Genomic DNA, 20,451 nt, shown 5'->3' on the forward strand with positions numbered 1-20,451 from the left:
TTCTCTCTGAGGTAACAAAGAGAGACCAAGAGAAATAAAAAAGAAAGTTTAATAGACTTGGAAGAAATAGTACAGTCTAACTTACATCTAATGAAGCTCCAGAAGGAGATAAGATTAAGAATGGGCAAGAAGTGGGGCCAGCCCAGTGGTACAGCGGTTAAGTTCGCATGCTCCGCGTCGGCGGCCTAGGGTTTGCAAGTTTGGATCCCAACCATGGATCTACCTACTGCTCGTCAAACCATGCTGTGGCTGTGTCCTACATACAAAGTAGAGGAAGACTGGCACGGACGTTAGCTCAGCGATGATCTTCCTCAAGCAAAAAGAGGGAGATTGGCAACAGATGTTAGCCCAAGGACAATCTTTCTCATCAAAAAACAATGGGGAAGAGGCAATATTTCAAGATAATTTTTCAGAATGCTGGAAGACACTAAATCACAGATCAGGAAGCCCAATGAAATCAAGCAAGACTTTAAAAAGAAAGAGAGAGAAAGCCACACCACTACAAATTAAAATAAAACTGTAGAAACTCAAAAGTACAGAAAATATCATAAAAGTAGCCAGAGAGAAAAGATCACAAAGAACAACAATTGCACTAACAGCAGAAGACACTGGAATAATACAGTCCACATGCTGAGCAACAATAACTGCCAACTAAGAATGCCACACCCAGCAAAACTAGTTTTTAAGAACTAGACATTTTTACACAGATAAAGTAACTACTCAAAAACCCTCACAGAAAGGGAAATTCTAAATGACATACTGCAGGCAAAAAGAAATTATCTCAGATGAAACACTTGAAGCACAAAAAAGAATGGTAAGTAAATACAATGGCAAATACATGGATAAATCTAAGTAGCATTGACCATATGAAACATCGTATCTAATTTTCAGGATTAAAAAATTCAGAAAAGAGGGGCCAGCCCAGTGGCACAGTGGTTAAGTTTGTACATTCCGCTTCAGCGGCCCAGAGTTTGCCAGTTTGGATCCCAGGTGCGGACGTGGCACTGCTTGTTAAGCCACACTGTGGCAGGTGTCCCACATATAAAGTAGAGGAAGATGAACATGGATGTTAACTCAGGGCCAGTCTTCCTCAGCAAAAAAGAGGAGGACTGGCAGCAGATGTTAGCTCAGGGCGAATCTTCCTAAAAAAAAAAAAAAATTTTTTTCAGAAAAGAAATATTGGACAAATTGGGAGGGAGTATGGAGTTCAAATCCTTCCATTAGTCAAGAGGAAAGTTAAAGACATTACTTTAGATTTTGTTAAGTGTATTAAAATATCTAGGATAACCACAAAAGGACTAGACAGAGAATTTAACTTCTAAACTAAAAGAGAGGAAACAAATGCAATAGCATTGTTTAGAAATACGTACATATGCACGTGGAAATCTCTAATGAAAGCCTGGGAATATCAGAGGGTTGAGATACACAGAGGAATTACAATGTTCTGAAGCTGGGTGGTGAGAATATGGGTATTTGTTTTACTATTATTCTTTATTTATACTATCTACGCACCTTTCTTTGTACATTTGTCAATAAAAATCATGCCGCATATCAAAACAAAGTCCAAATGCCATTTAAACATAAAATTTGATATCATAAACTTCAAGAAAAACATAAATATTTATATGGTCTTGAGACGGGAAGACTTGTATAAGCTCTTATGGACTGAATTGCGTCCCCCTAAATTCCTATGTTGAAACCCTAACCTCCAATACTTCATAATGTGACTGTATCTGGAGATAGCGCCTTTAAAGAGGTAATTGCGGTAAGATGAGGTCACTAAAGGATGCCCTAATCCAGCATGACTTTTGTCCCTATAGGAGGAGGAAGTTTGGATGCACAAAGAGACACCCAGGATGGATGCGCACAGAGGAGAGGCCATGTGAGGACCCAGCAAGAAGGCAGCTGTCCGCAAGCCGGGAAGAGGCCACAGCAGGAAGCAAACTGGACGACGTCTTCATCTTGGATGTCTAGACCCTGGAACTGTGAGAAAACAAATTTCTGTTGTTTAAAAAATAAATAAATATAAAGGTACGAGAAAAAAAATGTAATGGAGAGAGGCAGGGCACAATGGAACTCAAAAGAAAGCAAAAAAGAAAATCTCACCAGAAGAACTGTAGCAAATCGAAGGCAAAGGAACAAGAAAAGGCTGCACTTAGACAGTACCATTTCTATTCAAATTGTACTGGAGGACTAGCCAATGCCATAGGAAAAATAAGTAAAAGATACAAGAATTAGAAAAGAAGAAACAAAATACCATTATTTGTAGATGATACAGTTTTAGCAAGGTTGATGGACACTGGAATGATGTCTATCTAGAATGATAGCTCTCAGCCACGATTTAAGAGCTATCTATTTAACATGATGCTGGGGGCTCTATGCACTTGGTTTCATTAAAATGAGGGAAATACCATTAAAATCTTCATTGTAGAGGCAGAAACTAAGACTCATAGAGGTTAAATATCTTGCCCAAAGCTACTGAACACTCGAAATGCACCTAGTGCAACTGAGGAAATGACTATTTATTTCTTTTAATTGATTTTAATGTAAATAGCCACACGTGGTTAGTGGCTACTATATCGGACGGTGCAGCTCTAGAGGTTAGAGAATGGAGAAAGAGAAATGGTTAGGAGACCAGGAAAGGGGAGTAATATTCAAGAGGATAAACAGATAGGACACAGTGACCGATCACGCCAGGGAATGGGGGGCAGTGAGGGAACAGAGATGAAAAGTTCCTAATTTTGGAGGTAAGGTAGGTGGTAATGCCACAAAGGGAAATAGAAAATTCAGAAAAAAGAACTGGGTTAGGATGGACATAGCTGGTTTGGGCCTGAGAAGCATGGGGTGCCTGAAGCACATCTACATAGACGCCGCAGTCCAGCCACATCGAACTCCCAGAGACGGCATGTTCTTTCTGACCTCCTCGCCTCCATAGATGGTTGTCTCTGCCTCTCGTCTGCCTGGCAAACCCCTTTCTCCAAAATACACCACCAGCCTGTATTCCTCAACCTCCTCCATTCTTCAGAGCAGAATAAGGTCCCTAGAGCTCTGTAAGAAGACTCACCAACCAGGCATTAAGAAGTCTCCTACCCCACTGAGGGGCTGGCCCCGTGGCCGAGTGGTTAGGTTTGCGTGCTCCGCTGCAGGCGGCCCAGTGTTTCGTTGGTTCGAGTCCTGGGCGCGGACATGGCACTGCTCAACAAACCACGCTGAGGCAGCGTCCCACATGCCACAACTGAAAGGACCCACAACAAAGAATATACAACCATGTACTGGGGGGCTTTGGGGAGAAAAAGGAAAAAAATAAAATCTTTAAAAAAAAAGAAAAAAGTCTCCTACCCCACTGAACCACGAGCTCAGGGGCGAGAACTCAATCTCAACCATCTATGGATCCCAGGGCCTAGCACAGTGCCTGATGCAAACTGAGTGGAAAAGGACTGTCAAGTGGGTAAACCGAATGTATGAACGCATGCATGCAAGTGAATGAATCACATGATCCAGCCAGCATCCAGATGGACTGTTCCTCCAGGTAGTGACCTGGTGGGTGGCTGGAAACAAGCACAGAGCTCGCTCAGGTGCCTGCACGGCCATCAATGAAAGCAGTCAGGTGCCAGGACAACTGCAGTTTACATAAGCCTCACACCATGATTTTTCATCACTATGACAACTTCTACCATCCCAAATTCAAACTCTTCAACCTTAGCAGTCTGCTAGGCATGCCTAAGAACAAATTTAATGGCTTAGAGTTCAACGCTAAATATGCAAAGATTTCTCCTCCAGAAATGGTCATGATGGCCACATGGTCTTGCTTTAATAACATTCTTCCTGCAGAGTAAAGATCAGATCTGACTAAGCTGAGCTGAACACCCTCAGAGATGGTAAATTAACCAAATGTTTCTGCTTTCCAAGCCAACAGATATTTGATCATCAGTCTACTGTGCTCTGTGCTATTTTTTCTTTCTGTGTCAGTTCATACCAGAAAAGAACCATAAGGGGATCACTTCACTGTCCCCAAATTGCCCTGTGCTTCATTTATTTTGCTAAACTGGCACTATTGACATGTGTTAGGAACTTGAGAACCATCGAATTGTGAAGTTCAACGTTTTGGCCTGTTAATTACATCAACATCTTGTCAAGTAAGCATTTTCCAGCAAAATCATTCTGCCCTGATCTCCCTCAAGTACCCCACTGCGGAACAAAGTCTGACGGGAAACAAGACTGAGTATGAAATTCATAACACATGCTTCATGTTAACAAAAAGAAAATTTAAATCCTGTACTATTGTGATAGCCATAGGCACACATTTCAAATTCAGGATACTTCCTGTTAGATTCTTTAAGTTACCCAAAAGTAGAACAATATGCTTTGTGAATCCACATAAAGATTCATGTCTTGTGATTCACATACGACAGAGGAGAATGAGAAAAAACATTCGGCCCAATTCCCAGGGCTGGAGGAGATGTTAACACACACCCAGTCTGTCTCTTGGTATCAAGGTAGAACTAGGAGGTGCCAATGCAGTTAGACCAGCCTGACGAAACATGACTACAGTGCCTTCAAAAGCAATCTCTACAGAGAAGGGACCACTGAAACTCATTCATTCATTCATTCATTCGTTCGTTCAAATTAACGGCCCATGTTTTCTATTGTTACTACTCCCTCATCCTCACACACACACTCCTCTTTACCTGGCTCTAGAGCTGAGGATCTACCTGGGATACTGGGAGAAGTTTCTTCAAAGCCTTAGAGGAGGTTCAAAGGCCTCCACTAGCAGCTGTCCTGGAGAGAAGCCCTGAGCAGAGCTGGAAATGAGGAAGGCCAAGACAACACCAAACAGCACCAAGTCTTGGTGCGCCACCGGGCTGGCCCCTCTTCAGCCTTGCTTTAGCCCCACATGTAGTCATCTGGCTCACCAAGTGAAAGCAGCAGCTCCTTCAAGGATAATAACAAAAAGTGCCTCCTAGGACACCAGGAGAGAAGGCACAGTTCTGATCTATTGCATAAAAACATTGCTCCTGGGGGCCAGCCCCGTGGCCGAGTGGTTAAGTTCGAGTGCTCTGCTGCAGGCGACCCAGTGTTTCATCAGTTCGAATCCTGGGCGCGGACATGGCACTGCTCATCGAGCCATGCTGAGGCGGCGTCCCACATGCCACAACTAGAAGGACCCACAACGAAGAATATACAACTGTGTACCAGGGGGCTTTGGGGAGAAAGAAGGAAAAAAGTAAAATCTTTAAAACAACAACAACAACAACAACAAAACATTGCTCCTGCATCCTACTTCATTCTCAGGCTTTATAAATTAAAATAGGAATAAAGTTACTGACCACAATTGTAAGTATAATTAAAATATTTATGAAAATCCCTGTTTTCTTATAGTGTATTTGTTTCAGAAGTTCTTTAAGGCATATAAATACTTTAGAAAATAAAAATAAGTCCTATTCTATGAACTTTTTCAAGTCATTTTAAGGTGACTTGGAGAGTGGGAGCCACCTCACGCTCTAAGGACAGTCACCCACTGCTCTCAGCATGCCTCTATTGCATCTAATTCCCATACTTGAATCTCAGGATTCAAATCCAATTTTTAGGAGAAACTATGTTTGAGTTGTGGGTAAATTCTATTTTTATAAATTAAATCAGTATCCCCTGTATTTACATTATAATGTCTTGTTTTAAAGTCTATCATGTTCCAAAACCCGGTCAGTCCAAACTTGAAATTGTCAGTGTTCCCTCAGAGGGGCCAAAATGCTCCCACAGAGTTCAGGGTTTTCCTCTCACATCCTGAAGAATTCTCTCAAAAAAGAATCAGGTACTTTTGTCTGCTTTATTAGTTGTGATTTTATTAAGTTTAGATTTCTCACCTAGCAGATACGCACAGAATGAGGTTCACTTATAATAATAATTGAGTAAGACCTAGTTTAGGGGAGAAGCAAGAAAAACTGTATACAATAGAGAACATTTTGTACTTAACGAAAAACCTCTCCCAGAGGAAGAAATATCAGTGTTCTTTGTGCTTGACGCAATTCATCATACACCTATGCGAACGGTACTCAGATAGGGAAATTATTGAATAAAAGCTGAGTATTTGAGAATAAAGCAAATGAAAATGGACTCATCAGAAGAAAAAAGCCATTCTTAGCCAAGTCCTATTAATCTTGAGATAATATGGGGAAAAAGCAGATAAAGGAAAGGCCAATGACCCAGAAGTCAGGAGACCTGGGTTCTAGTCTCACTGAGCTACCGACAAGCCCTGCGACCTTGGACAAGTCAACAAAGCACTTCGCCTCTTGGTCTCAATTCCTTTGTTAAAAAAAATGAAGGGGCCTGACTATATGGACTCCAAGAGCCATTAACTCTAAATATCATGTCCCCACCTTTTTAATTATGCCACCAAACGCGTAATAAAATTACGTGGCTGGAAGAAACAATCAGAGGACGAACAACGTGTAAAAAGAAAGGGGGGGAGGCTTCTTTTTGCTACTGGCATAGATCTCAGACCTACAGGACACGCTGTGGTCTGAAGTTATGATACCTCTTTATTATTTTCATAAATAATAAAAGCATTTAAAGTTCACTCAGAATTCAGTAAGCTATCCTACGCTATTATGAAGAAGGAAGGGATTGGAGGAGATATTCAGAATTACAAGAGCGAGGGCAAAACTGATGGACCTGATTCAGATTTGAGAGAAAGATTCTATACTGGGGGGATTTCTAGAAAATAAGAAATATGCAACCCTAAAAGTGTTAGAAATACATAAATTACACTAGGTAAGCACCTAACAAGAAAATCTGCTTCTCTTTGTGGCACACACTGCCCCAGCATGGCACGTTCTGGAGAACAGAAGGAGGACGCTGCCTTTCTAACGCTCACGGCAACAGGCGATCCAGTAAACATGTTCATGAAGTGATGCAGCATTCAAGAACCAGGATAAAAAAACAAAATCTTCTAATTTGAATTACAGTGCTGCATAAATAAAGGGGAGGGAAAGGGGCCATAATTATTCAATTCTAGAATATGACTTCCAAGATAAGAAACAATTAAATATGTATGTGAGCTGCTCAATTATTGAAACAATAAAATTTTTACATTTTGCTTTCTAATAAAAATAAAAACAAAGTGTCTGTCTAGTGGCAGCAGTCAGAGGGGACGAGGGCACAGGGTCCAGCTGAGAAGAGAAATAAGAAAGAAGCGACTGAGGAGGGAGACGGAGGGGGAGTGGAGAAAGTGCAGGCTAATTCTGGGAGTCTGGAGTAGTCACGCATGAAACAGCAATTACAGTTAACTGGAAAAGCTGATTTGTTCGTTTGCTCTCACAGGTTCCATTTACGTGTTTGTAGATTAGATTTGGCTGTTAAGAAAGGAAATGGCAGCATGTAACAGACATAATGCCTGACAGTAGGGGGAAAAAACAACCCTCTATTAACAGTTAACTCAAGTAACTCATTTACCCAGTAAGAAAAAAATACAGCTAGAAGTATCTAAGCTAGTCTAAAACATGCCAAAGTTTCTAATTTATCCCATCTATTTTGAAATGAAGCACGCACATATGTTTTAAAACCAGAGTAAAAATTATAAACCACAATCCTTCATTTGTTTAGGCCAATATCTATTCACCAAGAAAATTAAACATTTACTCTGACATTTTTTCAAAGCATTTTGAATAAAACACTCCAAATTGTTAATACTGAACTGGCTCAACATTTTTATCAAGAAGCTCTAAAACTAGGTGTGCTTAAATGGTGAGATTTCTGTTAAACCAATCACTCAGGAGAAAAAAAATCAATGAAAATTCTTCTTTCACAAAGGTCTACCTTAAAGGAAATGTACACTTTAAACAGCACACTCACGCTTTTCTGTCAACGCTGGCTTCACCCGCCTAACTCTGCAGATCAGCTTCAGTCCCTGCCTCCTGCCCACCCTGCTGGTCTGTCCGACCTCCAGCTCCCAGCCGAATTCTCCCAGCACGTTTCATCATTTCCTGTTGGCTGCAGACTCCTCACAGCCGAGACAAGGCCATTCCCCTACACTGCTGCGTTCACCCTACAGGCACAGGGCTGGGCCAGCCTCTCCCTCTCCGGGCCTGCTGGGCCCATCACAGAAGAGCTTTCTTTTCAGAAAGTGAAATCTCAGTATTCCATGGAAAATCAGAGATGAGGTCTGAGAACAAAAGTGTTTATTTTATTTTTAATCCAACAAACTCAGGCTGCTCAATCAACATTTATATAGTGCTTACTTTATTTATGGTGAATCATGAAAATAATCCTCCGAGGGCTGAGTATTGTTCCCTCCTCCATTTTCCAGGTGCGATAACTGAGGTACAGAGAGGTCCTGTTCCGTGCCCAGTGTCACAGAGCTGGTAAGTGGGGAAGCCAGGATTTGAACCCAGGCAGTCAGCCTCTGGAGTCCAACTGTTAACCACTCCACCACACTGCCTCTCCATCTTGGCTTCCCTGAAGGACCAGAACTGGGTCTTAGATACAGCAGCTGCTTAATAAAAATTTTATTTGAACTAAATTAAGACTGCAGATAAGCAGTGGGACTATGAAGTAATGAGAACAGCTTTCCAGTGCGCCCAGGGCACTCTCTCCCTCCTCATAACTTTGGCCACACCTCACCGGTGGATTCCTGGCAAGAGACAAGCTCTCCTGTCCCTTTGGCAGAGGGTAAGACTGGCTCAGGCAGTTCTCCCGTCCTGGGGCTGAGGTGCAGCCCCCTGAGGTGGTGCTGGGACAGAAACATTGCTCCAGGTAAACCCACCTGCTAACCTCTAGCATGAGCTGCCTAAACTGGTATTTCCAGTTCCAATTTGGTTTCTGCCACCAGATATGAAACCATTGGGCATTCATTCAACAAACATTAGTGTCAGCCACAATGCTTAGGGCCTCAGGGCCCCAGTGGTTGAAAAGCCAAGGTCCCTGCCCTGGACCATTCACAGTGTACAGGCGGGGCAGAAGCATAAATAAATAAAAATGGCATGAGCTGATGAATGCTAGAACCAATGCGCCCCAAGGGCTGAGGGAGCAACGACACAGGTGGGAAGCAGGGTCAAGGAAGGTTTCCCAAAGGAGGGAACACAAGAACTTGCCATCGACCTACTCAAACCATGTGGATTAAGGCAGAAAAAATTAAGGAACAGAGTCCAGCAAGTTAGCTAAAGAATACCAGCGCCATCCATTACTCAGTCCTCGGCCAACAGCTGAGGACGTGCACATCAGCAGGGGGACTCGAGTGAATAGTCATTAACCCAGCATGACTCAAAGACATCAGGACAGTGTCTGACCAGGCTGCCTCTGCTATCTGACACCTTTGTTATACCTCGGTCACACGGTGACAATGGCTGCCTTCACTGAGCTCTTTTAAAAGACTTCCCAAGAAAGGTACTACTAGGCCCATTTTATGGAGGGGAAACCACCAGAGAAGTTAAGCAACTTGTCCAAGGCCACCCAGCTAATAATAGCAGGATGGGATTCAAACCCAGGTCCACCTGATACTTTCAAAGCCCATCCTCTTTCTACTACACTGTAATGCCTCCCATTTGAGGACAATTAGGGTATCATATGGGAAAGAAGAAAATTTCTACAATGTGATTTTTTTTCCCATTCCTCTTGTTTTGTCCAAGTTTTTTTTTTTTTTTTAAGAAAAAGCTTTATTGTGGGGCTGGCCCCGTGGCCGAGTGGTTAAGTTCGCGTGCTCCGCTGCAGGTGGCCCAGTGTTTCATTGGTTCGAATCCTGGGCGCGGGCATGGCACTGCTCATCAAACCACGCTGAGGCAGCGTCCCACATGCCACAACTAGAAGGACCCACAACGAAAAATACACAACTATGTACTGGGGGGCTTTGGGGAGAAAAAGGAAAAAAATAAAATCTTTCTAAAAAAAAAGCTTTATTGAGATAAAATTTACATACCATATAATTCAACCATTTAAAGGGTACAAATCAATGGTTTTTAGCATAATCACAGTCAATTTGGAGACATTTTCAACACCTCAAAAAGAAACCCCATACTCTTTAGCTATCACCCCTCTCTCCACCCAACCCTTCCCCCATCCCTAAACAACCACCGCCTCTTACAAGGTGATTCTTAAAGAGACAGGCACAGAGTAGTCAGGTTGTTAACAGAATAGTGCAAATTGCAGTTCCGTGCTTCAGTTCTCCCTAAGAGCTGAGCCAGGACGGCGTAAGGCAAAAGCAAGACAACTCAGAGGCCGGTGCTGGGGTGAGCAGTGTGGGTACCTGGCAGCCCCAAATTAGACAGGCTCCACGGTTCTCATGTCCCTGAACTTAGCAGTCCCTAAACACGGAGCCAGGTGGTCCACCATCAGCAGGGATAGCAGACATCATGCAAAAACCCAAGAAGAGCCCCTCCAGTCACAAGACCTTATTCCATTAAGAATGCCCATCTCCCCATGTCCACAAAGGCGAATCCAGTAGTTTCCACTTATCCCTGGTTTCAGTTACCCACCATCAACCGTGGTCCAAAAATAATGCTACCACACAACGTCTACGTCATTCATCTCACTTCATCTCATCACAGAGGCACTGTATCATCTGACATCATCACAAGAAGGGTGAGTACAGTACAATAAGATATTTTGAGAGCAACTACAATCATGTAACTTTTATTAGTTATAATCGTTCTATTTTATTATTAGTTATGGTTGTTAATCTCTTACTGTGCCTGTAAATTAAACTTTATCATAAGTATGTATGTGGAGGAAAAAACAAAGGATATATAGGGTTCAGTACTATCCACGATTTCAGGCATCCACTGAAGCTCTTGGAACGTACCCCCTGCGGATAAGGGGGACAGCTGTATCAAGAGTGTATCGGATGCCGCAAGCTGGGGGTAACCAGAATGGAGTTGTTCTGAAAAGCCAAACTATTCAAAGACTAGCAGGACTCCTGGCTTTGAATGAAAAGGTGACTCCCCATCTCCAGTCTACTTGCTCTCTCAGCCTTCCTCAAATGCTGAGGAAAGCTGGGGAAGGAAGAACTATAAACAAACCATGCACACACTCCTGCAGAGCCCCTATTCCTCTGACACAGTTCTCCATACAGGACATCACAAACTGTGTGTGCCATTGACACACCGTAGAAAACTACTTGTCACTTAAAAGGAATGAGCGAGCTCCTGATAGATGCAACATGGGCGAGTCCCAAAAGCATCATGGTGAGGAAAAGATGCCAGATGCCGAAAGAGCACAGACACTGTCTCCATTCATATCAAACTCTAAACAGGCCAAATTAATCTATATGACAGATTGATGTTTGCCTGGGCCAGGGGGTGGGGTGGGGGACTGACTGCATAGGGGCACAGGAAATTTTTGAGAGTGACAGAAATGTTCTATGTCTTGACTGGGACAGTGGCTACACAGGCATATCTGTTTGTCAAAGCCTCTAAATGTGTGCATTCCGTTGTATGTAAATTAATATCTCAATAAAGAGAAGGAGGGGAGGGGAGGCAGAGGGAAGGAGGAGGAAGATGGGGAGAGTGCAGAGGAAGAAAGAAAGAAGGAAGAAAAGCCATCGCGGAACTTGAATAACAACTTTCTCCCGCTCGCAGCAGCACGGGCTCGCAGCATGGGCATTGGCTGGCTGCGATGGCGACTGACGCGCACGAGGAACCTCACCGCAAGGTGCCTCCAATTCAAACACCAAAACAAGCTCCGTGTAATGTCAGCACTAAGCGTATTCTATTGGGTCCCAATTCTTACAATAATTGCTCCTCTAACACACAAGTGATTCTGATGAACCGGAACAGTCCACCTTCTAACCAGGTGAACTCAGTTCTCCACTATCACTGCAGTAAAAGGCATGATGAGGCCAGTCAGCAACTTAGAAATGGCAGCTTTCCGGGACAGGTTTCAATGGCTGTTCCACAGTAAACAAGTAAAATCTAATACAATAATTACAGGTATTAGCTTGTCTTTTTTTTCAAATGATAAGCAAATCTTAAATTCTAGAAGCCTACCATATTCATAAATAGGTTATATAAAAACATTCTGATAGGTTGATCTTTTTTCTTTAGTTGGGGGAGAGGGTACTGGCTATGTTCAAGTCCTACCTTCCATATTTTTCATGAACCAGGACATAAACACAACCATCTTGCCTTTACTCTTCCCACATACAGACGGAAAAAGGAACAAGCCAAGCCAAGTTTCTAACACTCTCTATCAAAGAAGAAGGTGGCAGGACAAGCTGAGCTAAGTAGCAGTTCTATCTTCGGCAAAGTGAAAAAAAGTTAAAACCCTTTATATAAGCGTCTTTGTTTCTCTGGCACTTGCCCAAAGCTGGGGGGCGGAGGAGCAAAATGAAGCCAGCCTAATTAAAGCAGAAAGCCCAACTGAGAAAAACTTCAAAGCACCAATGTGATAGAAAAAACATGTTAATTTTTTTTCTCATGTATTTTATAAAATGCCATCATGAGAAGTAACACCTGGACTTCTAACACAATAGCTTGGTGGTTAAGACGTCACACAGCTCCCCGAGTCCTGGGAACAGCTTCAGCCTTCTTTGGGCAACACACTGAAAATGGAAAATGATCCCAGAAGGAAGGTCTGAATTCAAAAGGAGTGGTGAGCAAGGTTTGTGCTGAGTTGCTGGGTATTTTCAGGAGATATGCTATGTTAATGCCTTACTGGAAGTTTATTGGTGTGATTTTTTCCCCTCATTTATTTATATGTACCCTCTCTATGCTAGGCTCCAGAAATTACAAGCTAAATAATTCACCACACTTGCCCCTAAGCAGCTTAGAGTCTAGCAGGGTAGACAGAGAAGCACCCAGACGACTGACAGTGTGACAAGTAGTATGTCAACAGACCTAAGCCAGGAGCCCTGAAGGCGGGGTGGGGGCAGGGGGCCAGGAAGAGACGTAAGAAAACTCCCCAGGAAAGATGGGTCCTGAGCTGAGTCAGGTAATAAGGGCAACCTGCACCTTATAAGGTGTCACTCTGCACCTTTGGCTGTCACCTCCCCTCTCTGACTGTGGCTTCCTTCTCCTCCAAGGCAGAAAAGGGCACCAGATAGAAGCTCCCAACTTTACTGACCAGTGGGCAGGAGAAGTGCCCAACACAAGGCTGCCAGCTTTATTTTGACCACTAGAGACATCAAAAGAAGAAAAAACCCTACCACCTCCCGTTATTTCATTTCAAAGGCATTTTAATAATTTTTTAAAAGACATGTTAACACTAAAAAGCAGGTCATACAACTTCAGAATAAATAAAAAGCTTCAAACTAAATATCTTTAGCTTTGTAAAGAATAATTACACTGTTGATATTTTGGCCACATGGCAGTAAAAATACCATCATGAACTGGTGTTTAGAAACCCTGCAAACAGATGACACAATTCAGGACTATTTTATGACATTTTACACACACGTACCAGGATTTTTACATACAATGACTCTATAACTCATGATCACCCTACAAGGTGGGAGAATTGCCCCCATCTTCAGATGAGAAAATTACAGCTCAGGGGAAGCGGCTTGCCCATGGTCACACAGTGGGGGCAGTGCATGGAGCTGCTATACCTGGTTCCCTCTGACTGTGGAGCGCGTCTTGGGCCCACAAACACACCATGAGGCAGAAGAGAGCTTTGGGGGATCTCTGAGGTCCTTAACAGAACTAAACATCTATTTTATTGTTGCTGCTTTGGGGATGGCAAAAAAAGAATTCAGTTCTGCCACCTTTTATTTTTTGTAGTCACAAACAACCAACTCAAATCCTTTGTGAAACCAAGAGGGGTATAAATATGTAAATAAACGGAATCGTGATCCCAAGCATTCCAGAATGCTACCATTACCTTCTCTTTCTCCTTCTCCATTTTGGACAAACGCTAGGGAAAAAGAAGATGAGAAAGATGGGAAAGGATCAAGAATGCCTATGTGCCCAGAAACAGAAAACATCTGAACCCTCATTCAAGATTTTCAGTACTGAAGTTCAATTTGGCATGTAATAAGTATACATTAAGTGTTTAATAAATGAATTAATCTGAAACCTATAAGCACTGCTGAATGTTATATAAAGTCAATTTAAAAGAGATGGTTTCTAACCTCTAAAAGTTTCCATTCTCGGTCTGAAATATGATTATAAATAGAATATCAACTACAAACTTAAAAGTGTAGCTCGTTTCACAAATTTTATGTTTTTCTTCTACTTTTACCATTTAAAATTGAAGTCTACCATACTTAATCTTTTAATACAATGTTCCCAGTCATACTTTGGCATGGGACCAGATCCTGCCGTGTGAGGACAGAGGCCGGATAACCATTAGAGGCTGGTCCCCGACAGGACCCTCTACAGACGTCTGCATGGGAAAGCAGAGCTGAGCGGGGCCGAGCAACAGTGACAGAGAGGAGCAGCAGCGACAGAGGCAGGGCCTCAGCAAGTCTCTAAGTGTCTGCTGCTTCTACCTGTACCATGAAGACAGCCTCAGTAACCAACTTGGGGCTTGGGAAGATTAAGTGAAATAACCTAACACAGCGCGTTTTTAAACGGTAGCCTTTGTGATCACCTCCTGATGACAGAAGTGGAAGCTCCCAATGATGTTGAGCACAACGAGAGGCATAGAAGGGTCAAAGGGACCTCTCTAAGGGTAGGGTTGAAACCTACTTAGGGGGCAGCAGCATAAAGTTAACTGCTAGGAAATTCAGAGAGCAGGCAATCGAAAAAAGTCAGAAAATCAATGAATCAATGCCACAACAATGCAAATAGAAGTGACTGTCAGAACCCATAATGACCACAAGGAGCAAAGTACAGATATGGAGAGGCTGGTGCAGAAGGTCTCATGAAGGAAAAGAAAGTGAGGGGACTTTGCCAAGAGGCCAATGGGGCTGAGCACCAGAGAGTGCCAAGTCCTGAATGACTCTCAGGCTCCCGCTTGGAAGGTCAGGTGTGCTGTTTGTAGACACACTGCAAGCAACCTGGCAGGAGTCATAGGGAGGAAGCAAGGCGCTCAGCCTGGCAATGGTCACTTTGCATTTATGACAGGTGACCCAGCTTAAGATGCAGAAGAGACAAGGGACAGGTATCTCCCATGTGTGAAACTAAGCTAAAGAGGGACAGGTTACAAAACAGGTTAAATAATATGATCCCATTTGTCTCTAAAAATCACGCCTGCATGTGTTTGAATATAATGATCTGGAAAAGTGTACATCAAAGGGTCCACGGTGATTCTCTTCTTCTGAATATCTGTATTTGTATTTTACAAAGTGCATGTATTAATTTTATAATGAAGGAATAAACTGAGTTCCTTTATAAGTTTTTAAACCTGGACAGATGACACCGAGGCAGAGTGTGGAAGGGCTGTGGGGCTGTTTTATAATGAAGGAATAAACTGAGTTCCCTTATAAGTTTTTAAACCTGGACAGATGACACCCAGGAAGGTGGAAGGGCTGTCAACAGCCCCACTGCTGCGCAGAGCGGGGCCAGACCACAACACTCAGAAGTCCTCGTGAACTGACAGAAACAAGGAGGTCACAGGCAAACCCCCACCTGGGACTTTTGGATAAACCCTGGATCAAGCTGCTATCAACCAAAGCCTGGCTCATCCTCCAGAAGGAGGCACGTCACCCCCTGCAGCTGGCTTCACCAATTGTGCAACATTTAATGTGAGGAAGAGAAGCAACGTGGTTCCTGGCTGCTCCACACATTCACTCCATAAAGTCTGGGATTTAACGAAGCCTTTCTAAAAAGAAACACACGTCCCAGGAAGAGCAAGCCTCTCCAGCTGCATCCAAAAGCAGCAGGTGCTGGCTCGGCCTCAGACCAGCAGTCTCCTTCACGGTGTGGAGGTTCTTTAAAACCTCGACACGGCACGAGTGAATTCCATGCAGAGGCGGGTCTCAGGGAGACATTCTGGTGAACAAGCAAGTCTCACTGCGCTGGATGGACGGCCCCATGCCCAGCGCCCTCCACACTCAGGAAGGGAGACTTCTCAGGCTGCTCACAGCTCGCACCTCCTCGTGATGATAACCCTGAGAAGGGGGAGTCGGTAGCCAAACAGCCCCTTTCCTAAGAGGGGACAGAGATCCCAGGGCCCCTGACAGCCACAAGACCCGCAGAGCTGGGTGACCACTAAACCCATACATTAACAAAAACATGCAAAGCAGTTATGAAGGCCTGTGACAGGTCAAAAGAGCACACTTGGAGTAGGGCGGGGGACATTTTATAAACAGCTGAGTTTATAAACTCTCCTTAAATGTGACCTCCTGACCTCACTAAAATGTGACATCTCCAAGCATCCCTATTATATTCATGACAGTGTGTGCTTTTACAACTCATAATGCTGTGATTGTGTGTCTGCAGGTTAATGGTGGGGACACAAAGACAGAGCAAGCTTTCCCAGATCCTGGGTCCCTTTGTGCTCATTATCCTGTACACTGGTTCACAATCCACTCCCAATCCTCCGCCTATCAGAAAGCGCCTCAGGTTCAGGAGGGTGGACTAGGATCCTCAAATGCTATCAGTATGTCTCTCCTACATTCAGTGAAAGACCAGACTTACAGTTTGTAATCTCAAAATACCGCACATACTATAAGAAACAGGCCGTGTCCAAATTTGTTAGATTCAGATGTTTTTTCCAACAAATTAACATGACAATAAATAGTAAAGATATTCTTTCTGTTCCATAAATGTATTCCAACTAAGGTGTTAACTCCCTTTAATTGGAATTCTCTTCTGATGCCACACCAACGATTTTTCCTCCTCAAAGATGCAAAGGAATATTATTATTACATGGTTATTAGCAGCACTGCTTAACATTGGTTTAGATGCAAGTTTTTCTTCCTATGGAGGCCCTGAGGAAAAACCAGATACGTTTAAGATGAGTAACAGCCCGAACAACTCTGGCAACAAACAACATCATAACACCTACACTATCAAGACAACCTGGGATATATATCTGTAGATTGGAAATGTTTTTCTCTTTATCTTCTACAGAAAATGTCAAACATAAAAAGTACAGAGACTAGAATAACGACCCATAGTTTCAATAATTATCAGCACATGGCCAATCTTGTTTCACCTGTATTGTGAAAGTTCTTAAATGCTCACAGAATCATGCGACCCCAGTGTGTCTTTACATGACCTGGCAGGTCACAGCATGAGAGTCCTCACGCTGGGAAGAGGCACAAAGCAAGCAGAGCAGGGGTCCTGGCTGAAGGGACCAGCAACCTTATGGGGAGCCAAAACCCCTGTTCTCTATGTAGAAAACCAAGGAATAAAAATACGAAGCTTGCAAGGTTAAAGCTCACCAGGGAAAAGTCAGGCTGATGTCACTGTGCTCTCTGATACGATGCAACGAGGAGGGCCCCGCACCTCTGTGGTATTCTTCCCCAAAACTCAAAAGCCCAGTCTAATAATGTGAAAAACATCAGGCAAACCCAAATTGAGGGACATCCCACAAAGTATCCAACTAGCACTCTTCGAAACTGTCAAGGTCCTGAAACATAAGGAAAGACAGAAACCGTCTCAGATCAGAGGAGACTAAGGAGACACAACGACTAAACACAATGCAATATCCTGGACAGGATCCTGGAACAGACAGGATCTCAGTGGAAAAACTGGTGAGACCCAAGTAAAGCCTACAGTTTAGTACCAATGTTAATTTCTTAGTTTTGACAAATGTGCTGTGGTTATATAAGATGTTAACATTAGGGGAAACTGGGTGAGAGGTACATGGGAAATCTGTATTTTCTTTGCAACTTTTCTATATATCTAAAATTCTTCCCAAAAAAAGTTTACTATAGAAATAATAATATAAAATTCTTAACTGTATAACGAATATTCATCATATCCTTCACAAGAAGGAATCAGTGACAATGTGGTCTTCATTTTAAAATTCAGCCAGGGAAGACAAAGCCTAAAGAAATAAAACAATTTGTTAAAAATCTCAAAGAAAGTAAGCATCTTGAAATGAAGGCAGGGCCCTCTGTAAACTAAAGGCCACACAAGGTGATCACCGGCAGTGCACTGCAGAACACGGAGCATCTGCCTGTGGTAATGAACTGTGCTGACAGACAGAAGTGACCTCCAAACCACGAGGCTGCCCCTGCCTGGTCTCCCCACCCCACCCCACCCCCGCAGTGTTGGTCAGGCGCGGACCGGTCTCCCTGCACCACCCTAAGCTGCCCACCCTCTCTACAGACCTCTCCCCTCCAGCCCACGCTCACAGCACCTCTCTTCACTCACTCAGCAATTTCTCAGAGTCTGCAGGTCCACATTAAGCTGAAAACAATAAAAGGAGGAGGTATTACAAACCGCCATAGGATAATTCATTTTTAAAAAATCGTTTCTTATATATCTGGAGAAAAGACGAACTGTGGTGAGAACTGTGCTCGAGGAAACCTGAAGCTGCAGCTCAGTACAGGGAGGGGCTGGAAACAGCACAAGCAGAATTCTGCCTTTGGTCTTTCTGGCCTGGAGACCACGCTTAGAACTGCTGAGCCTCCTGCCTCACAGTGACTAAGAATCCACTCATGCTTGTAAATAGCTTCGTATGCGCTTCTTTGTAAGAGTACCTTCCTACATTCGAAACAGGACACAATTCCAGAAATAAAAGCACACCCCTGGATCTTTGAGTTATGACCAGCATGTGGGGATTTAATTCACGGTGAACTGGACTGAAGACGCCTCTTGTGGCTGGGGTCAAGGCAGAAGCAAGCACCTTCAACAGAGTAGCCCGGCTGCATGCGTGCTGGAGCAAACATGTCTTGCACTTGAATGTCAGCCCAAAGAAGAATTTGTATGAAATATTCCTGCCCAAAATGCCCTGAAACAGAATTACTGGAAGACTAAGAAAACCAGCAGTGATTTTTCTTTTTTTTTGAGGAAGATTAGCCCTGAGCTAACTGCTGCCAATCCTGTCTTTTTTTTTTTTAAGATTATTTTAAAAACATCACTGCTGGGGGGCGGCCCAGTGGCACAGCGGTTAAGTGCGCACATTCTGCTTTGACGGCCTGGGGTCCGCCGGTTCGGATCCTGGGTGCGGACATGGCACCGCACGGCAAGCCAGGCTGTGGTAGGCGTCCCACGTATAAAGTGGAGAAGGATGGGTATGGATGTTAGCTCAAGGCCAGTCTTCCTCGGAAAAAAGAGGAGGATTGGCAGCAGTTAGCTCAGGGCTAATCTTCCTCAAAAAAAAAAAAAAAGGAGACAAACTGAAAAAGATTGTACTTCTTCTCCAGAACAACAGTTTGAAAATGACAGAATCTGCCATGTTTCTCACCGATGAGGCAAGGCCTGCTGAGCAACTTCATTATTCCTACTTATCCAGTAATTGAAGAGTGTCTTGCAAAATGCAGGTCAAAATTTCCCCACTGCTCTGAATCATGCAACTAGGACTCTGTACAATAGTGTCATTGCTCAACAGCCCTCCAGTGGGGCTTCATCCTTAACTTCACACTGAGAAAAAGGCCACATATGCTTTTTCCACTTACTTCTTGAATGTTTTATTAAACTAGAAACTCTCCAAATATGCCTTGGAATTTATACATTTGACAGTTGCGAAGTGTGAGAGCAAATTCTCGGGCCATGTGCCTGTGCTCTGCTAGGTTTGGCAAGCCCCACACCAGTGCCAGGCATGGCCCCCTTCCCCAGACACCCAGTGGGGTAGGCTGCTCCCCTCTCTGAGCTGCCACAGAAGCAGCTTGCTGTACTCCATCCAATCTTAGGCCTGTGCCTGTCCCCTACTCCCTTCCCATCACGCCTCATTGCCCTGGTTTCCTTAGCACCTAGGGGTGTAGCACATGCTGAAAGGAAAAAAACCCACGACAAAAATGGCAGCCTCAGCCCTGGGCATGCGTGGCTCGGGTGCAGATGCCAAGTCTCAGGAATAGAAGTGTAGCCTCAACTCGCAGCCTGGTACAAACCCCAGCTCACAGCCCACCAGCTTTGGAATCCCAAGTCAATGTCCTTGAGCCTTGGTTCCCTCAACTGTAAAAAGAAGACCAGCACCTCCCACCTCTTTTCCTTCCCTCTCCACCCTAGACCAATCAAGGCCGTCACGTGGAGAACATACCTCTGCTCTGCAGACTCAGCTGATCATCAAGGAGGCTGTGCCAGGGCCTAGAGATGGGTCAGGGGGAATTAGGAAGTCCACTTGGCTTGCACCACATAAGGGGTACATTGTAGCATCTCCACCACACTGTTCTAAGACAGTCTTCTGGTGATATTCTGACTCTCTCATGTCACTCTCTCACTGGTCCAACCCTTAGTGAGTTTAACTATCTCCAACCCAGTACCAATGCTCAATTATCAGCATTTATTAAGATCCCAATATATGCTCACCATAAAGTTAAGTGCTTTTAGGGGATACAGAGATCCATTAAGACAAAGTTCCCACTCTTGTGGTTTATTCATAAGGAAGATAAAACTAAAGCACTTCTATTCAGAGGCAGAATGGGGGGGGCTGGCCCCACGGCTGAGTTGTTAAGTTCACATGCTCTGCTTT

General features: G+C 43.8%; 1 protein-coding gene across 7 annotated transcripts in view; it reads right to left on the minus strand.

Annotated features, from left to right (window-relative positions):
* Positions 1-20,451, minus strand: part of PACSIN2 (protein kinase C and casein kinase substrate in neurons 2) — a 136,385-nt gene that overhangs the window by 86,597 nt on the left and 29,337 nt on the right. For 2 of the 7 annotated variants that reach the window (XM_070253783.1, XM_070253779.1), the window contains exon 1: positions 7,849-8,038. The exons of 2 other annotated variants lie outside the window; for them this stretch is intronic. The gene's annotated coding sequence lies outside the window, so the exon portion shown is untranslated. Of the gene's footprint in view, positions 1-7,848; positions 8,039-17,254; positions 17,443-17,773; positions 17,863-18,191; positions 18,228-20,019; positions 20,062-20,451 lie in introns of those variants that run through there. 3 more of the 7 variants (XM_070253781.1, XM_070253780.1, XM_070253782.1) reach the window with 3 other exon arrangements.

Source organism: Equus caballus, chromosome 28 (assembly GCF_041296265.1).
Source record: "Equus caballus isolate H_3958 breed thoroughbred chromosome 28, TB-T2T, whole genome shotgun sequence".
Lineage (NCBI taxonomy): Eukaryota > Metazoa > Chordata > Mammalia > Perissodactyla > Equidae > Equus > Equus caballus.